Genomic DNA, 5,743 nt, shown 5'->3' with positions numbered 1-5,743 from the left:
GTTCATCACTTCAACCCAGAATCGGTTTATGTATGTATACAACAAAAATCGATTCCTGGTAACATCAACCACAATCGGTTTTTTATAATGCACACATAAACCGATTCTGGGTTGATTTTCAGAAAACTTGATGGGAAAATTTTAGAGACTCGTGGTTAAATCATTATTGAGTTTCTCTTAAAAGGAACAAATTAAAGGGTTTAACTCAATCACTTGAATTGTTTGTCGACGAATGTTCCTTCAAAATCTTAAAAAAAATAAGAATTTGATTGTTGTTTGTGATTAGGCTAGTTTTTGATTTTGATGTAAATTGAAAAAAAAAAAAAAAAGAGTTTTGTTTAAAGACTTTTGCTTTTGTTAATAGAAATGATCATGATCTTGTATGAATTACAAGCAGGAATTACAAGCTTCACAAATAGGGTCTACACTGGTACTTTGTAAGGATGCCAAGTAGGCCATGGAGCTCCACCACCCACCCTCGGCGGTGTGCCCATGGCTGCTCGACGTGCCCTAACAACTCTCCAACAAACATACAGGAAGACAACAAATAGTACGACCAGTATAACAATAATCAGATAACCCCACCATGGAAAAGAATGAGCCTCTCCAGCATGGTGTTTGCCAGGTCGATAGGAGTCCACGGGAGCTAGTGCTGAAGCAGTTATCTGCAAAATAGACAACAAGATTGTTATAAAAGTAAATCTCACATTTGAAAATAAAGAGCTGTTCAAGAATTTACGGAAGGAATATGCGACATTTAAAAAGAGAGTGCAAATACTGAAAACATTCAAATTAAATCTCACACCTCATACTCGGTGGTTCTACGATTCTAATTTCGTTAAAAACTGAACATGCTAAGCTCTTGGCTATTTCGAACTCATAAGATGATGAAAGAGCCTCTATCCTAAATTAGCCATCGTAATGGAATAGATAAAGTAAGAAAAAAGTTCAACCAAATGAAGAAGTGTTCAAGAAACTAAACAAACGATCTTCTATGAAAGCACAGGATTTGAAACACCAATACATATGTATCACAAGATTCACAATGAATTCACCACCACTGTCATTTTCATTATCTGAACTAACTCACTGAATTCTATTATACATTGCTCAGGTAACCTCTCAGATGAACATTGTCCTGGTCAGCACCACGTTGACATCACATCAGGTACATATACTTCCGATAAATATTGAGCTCTCATCACCCAATACATTTAATCTTTCCAGGTCAATAGAAGTGATTTACCGGGTTTAGGGGAAAAAAAAAACGGAAAACACTTAATATAGGAACAGCCACCATTGGGACTGTACATGGTACAGTTTGGCACGGTTTTAGTCTAAACCAGTACCAAAACCGAAGGTAATGCTTTCTGCATTTTTGAAACTGTACCATGTCATATACTAAACGCTTCGGATTAAAACTGTTGGTTTACCAAAACCGTTAGTTAAGATTTTAGTCCATGTGCCAAGTGATACATAGTTGCTGCTCATACAACAGGTACAGAAGTATAATGTAGACATATAGGTAGAGAGATGTATAAAAACCCTCTTACCTATAAGCAACTAGCTGGATAGTGGAAATTCAAATATATAAAACTTCATAATATCCAAAAACAAGTCAATCACACAGTTAACCCATAGTTCAAACCAACAGTGGCATGTCGTTAAGAGAATGGTATATGCTGTCTATTATCATCTGACAGTAATATTGAGCATACTGCAACAACAAATAATTCTCAATTGTAAAATTAATGGACAGTTTTACCTCCGCCTCCATTAACTTCTGCCACACTTGCATCCTATTGCTTGGTAGCTACAATTAGGGCTGCACAAATAAGAAACACCAAATTATAACATTGAAAATCAAATTAAACTAACCTTAATTCATAATAGAGTATTATTACTAAATCCCCCAAAATAAGATTACCCAAAATTTTAAAACCCTAAGTTCAGAGGTAGCAGAGATTGTAGACGGAGAAGATAGTGCTGGTAGCTACAATTAGGGCTGCACAAATAAGAAATACCAAATTATAACATTGAAAACTCAAATTAAACTAAACCTAATTCATAATAGAGTATTATTATTAAATCACCCAAAATAAGATTACCCAAAATTTTGAAACCCTAAGTTCAGAGGTAGCAGAGATTGTAGAAGGAGAAGATGGTACTGGTAGCTACAATTAGGGCTGCACAAATAAGAAATACCAAATTATAACATTGAAAACTCAAATTAAACTAAACCTAATTTATAATAGATTATTATTATTAAATCCCCCAAAATAAGATTACCCAAAATTTTGAAACCCTAAGTTCAGAGGTAGCAGAGATAAGGAGAAGATGATGCTGGTAGATGGAACGGTAATGGTGGTGGTCGAGAAGAGAAGGTAGTGGTGATGAACTTCAAAGTGATGGTGGTTGGTTTGAACTTAAAGGTGGAGGTGGTACTGCTGCCCAAGGTAGTTAATTTCGGATTCGGGTTTATCTCGGTCCCGAGCGAGACACTGGTACAACGTTGTCTCGGGGAGATTCCGTTTTCAAATTTTGGTGTAATTTCGGTTCCAACTTTTATAATAAGAAGTATTTGTTGCCAGGTTCAATTAATTCCAATCCTAGTTTGAGTCAGACTAGAAGATTGAGGGAGTATTGACCCACTTAAAAGAAACATAGTATTAGTAAATCTGGTTGTTCACCTTCCTCATCATCAACACCAAATGATAATTTTAGGTCAAGAAATTCAAACACAACAAGCAATAATACTAGTGAGTGAATTAATCTGTTTAATTTTTGTACTTGAGATTAATCCACTCAATTTAAAAAAATTTTATATATATATATTCCGGCCGAAATTCCGACCGAAAACGCGTTTCCGGCCGAAATTTTCGCAAAGATTTCGTCCGGCCGAAACTAACAAAATCTCGTCTTCTTGGACCGAAATCCAGAATTTCGCCGAAATTTCGGCCGAGATGGCCGAAATCGACTACATAGCTGCTGCCTGTCTGCTAAACCAGAGAGTGAGAGATATGTGATGGAAATGAAGACGAAAGAGAAGTGTAAATTAATAATTAGGTAATGGAATGGCTCAGTGGTCATAAATGAAATAATCAGATGGCTATTATATGGCTATCATCTAATGGCTTATACCGTTGGTTTACAGTTCGGTTTTATGGTAAACCAGAACCATACCAAGATCAAGATCAACGGTTTTCACAATATCAAAACCATCCCATGCCATTGCATAGATGTTTCGGTTCGGTTTAGCATGGTGCGGTTTTACAATTTTCCCAGGACCATGTACAGCCTCCTAAGGTCTCTAACAGCAAGCGCAGAGAAATAGAAAGTTCTAATTGCTAAACAAACTTAAGGAGATCATCAATTAACCAAAACCATATATAACATCTATTCTAATATGTTTCTCAGGTAACTGCTCAGATCAATCGTGCTGGTCAGCACCACATTGACTTCACATCAAGTACATTTACTTTCTTTGAATATTGAGCTCTCATCATTGAAATACATTTAAACCTTTAAGGTCAATAAAAGTGATAAACAAGGTTTGGGGAAAAGGAAACAACAGGGAAAAAAATTGATGAAGAAACAGCCACCAAAGGTGGGTTATAATATGCTAAGGTCTGAAACACCAAGAGCGGAAAAAAACGAAAAGTTCTAATGACTAAACAAATGTAATATCGCCACCAATTTATCAAAACCATATTCATCATCTAATTTAATATGTTGCTCAGGTAACCGCTCAGATCCACATGGTGCTGGTCAGCTCCATGTTGACTTCACACCAAGTACATGTACATTCGTTAAATATTGAGCTCTCATCAGTGCATTACTTTCTAAATGATAAAATGGTTTGCAGAGATGATGTGTAACGTAGGAAGTTTGTAATACTGCAGTCTACTTGGGGAAAAATGTTATTGAGAAACGTAAAACATACCAGAAATAAATCTAAACTAAAAGTTTGTAACTGTTGGCTGTAGCTCAGGTAACTGCTCAGGATTAACATGGTGGCTGACCAAATAGTAAGCGAAAAATCCTGTTCGAATTTCTTCTTGTTTCAAATTCTGTCTGATAATATTGAACAATGTCTACCTACTACCAAGCAAGCTTGGTCGCACACAAAGCTATCATTTAACTAGATTATACCAAATGCCCCTTCAATATACCGTATACCATTATGGACGATTAAACCTAGCCAAATGGAATAAGTAAGATACTCAAAAACATGAAGCAACTAATAGATCAATTGTTGACGGTACTTCAGGACATAATAATATGAATTTCTCTTGAATTTCAGTAGAATGCAAGGCAACGCTTAGTGACATTCAGACAACAACATAAAAGTGCAACCCCACCCCAAGACGAAACCAACATGATAAGCATAAACTATCATTCAAATTATCAAATTTGGAACCAATCAACCGAATCAAAACCAAAACCATCAATAATCTAACACAAATGAAAAAAAAAAAAAAACTATGGGTTTTGAATTCGGAGGAGAGAATAACCTGAGTGTCGCCAATTGAATTCCACAACTAGCATAAACTCCTGTTGCTCTTTTATGAAGGATGCTCTTCTTTTCTGCTGTTGTGCTGACGACTGATGTTCTCCGTGTTCTTGCTCAAATTCGTAGTGTTTTTGAAATGCTTAAGATAGGTGTATAAAGATTCAATTAGGTTTTTGAAAAAAGATTCAATTAGGTTTTTGAAAGCCAGTAATTCTAAATCTTCCATTGGTTGTTGAGGGTTGCTATCAACTATTAATTTCTTTTGCCAAAAAACACATACATGAACTTAATTTCCTTTGCTAAAAGTAGGAATTATTCCTCTGCTAAAATTGTTCTTCTGCTAGGATGAGTGATATTTTGTTTTTATTCCTCTCTTTGGCCGATGGAACTTTCAAGGATTGGATGGGTGTCCGCGGATTCTATCCGGTGTGGATTTTGGACCGGATTCGAACCGGCACATCCGCTTTTTTATGGGTAAGTATCCGATCCGTACACTAATGGATTGAATACGAGTAGGGATTAAAAATGTGAAAATTACAGGGAGACTCATTCTTACACATTTTCCTATTGTGAGACCCACCTCCACAAAATCTCACGGGCGCACCCAGAAGCGGCCAACAAATTATTTGCAGGCCCAGAGTTTTCAAAATTCGTTTATTTTCTTTTTTATTTACCAATTTAGCCTCACTTTCAGTTTCAGTTTATCCTGTTTATTTTCGAGAGATTGATTATCGAGAATTGTCCTTGATTACGGAGATTCAATTTACTCATCAAGCTTTAGCCTCACTTTTCCTTGATTGCCGAGATTCAATTTACTCAGCAAAGCTTCAGGTTCGTTCGTTTTTATTCCAATCTTGATTCTGATTTTTGTTTAATCTTGATTCGATTCTATGTTTTAGTTTCTGTAAGATTAGGATCTATTATTTTAGGTTTCCGAAGCTTAATTTAGTTTTTCGAATCGTTTTTTAGATCTTTTAAGCTTGTTTTTGAATTTTTGTTTATTTTCTAGGTTTTGAATTTGTTAACATCAATGTAGATCTTTTCAATTAAATTTTTTTGTTTCGATTTCATGTTCCGATGTTGACATACCAATTTACTAGGTTTTGCTTCTGTTCTGTTGGATTTTTTATTTGATTTGTTTTTCCATTCTTATTTTTGATCTGTTATTGATTTTGATATCCTGTTGATTTCTCATCTGATTATGGTTAATGTAGATTGTTTGCTGTTGTT

General features: G+C 35.4%; 1 long non-coding RNA gene across 1 annotated transcript; it reads right to left on the bottom strand.

The window, feature by feature from the left end:
* Positions 1-357: 357 nt before the first annotated feature.
* On the bottom strand, positions 358-4,859 carry LOC113277799. Its single transcript, XR_003325143.1, has 5 exons — positions 4,515-4,859; positions 2,109-2,186; positions 1,928-2,005; positions 1,766-1,825; positions 358-665 (listed from the first exon to the last, which is right to left on the bottom strand). It is a non-coding gene; the product is annotated as an uncharacterized LOC113277799 (long non-coding RNA).
* Positions 4,860-5,743: the final 884 nt, after the last annotated feature.

The sequence above is a fragment of the Papaver somniferum genome, chromosome 5, assembly GCF_003573695.1.
Source record: "Papaver somniferum cultivar HN1 chromosome 5, ASM357369v1, whole genome shotgun sequence".
Classification (NCBI taxonomy): Eukaryota; Viridiplantae; Streptophyta; class Magnoliopsida; order Ranunculales; family Papaveraceae; genus Papaver; species Papaver somniferum.
This window is presented reverse-complemented; position numbering and strand designations above follow the sequence as displayed.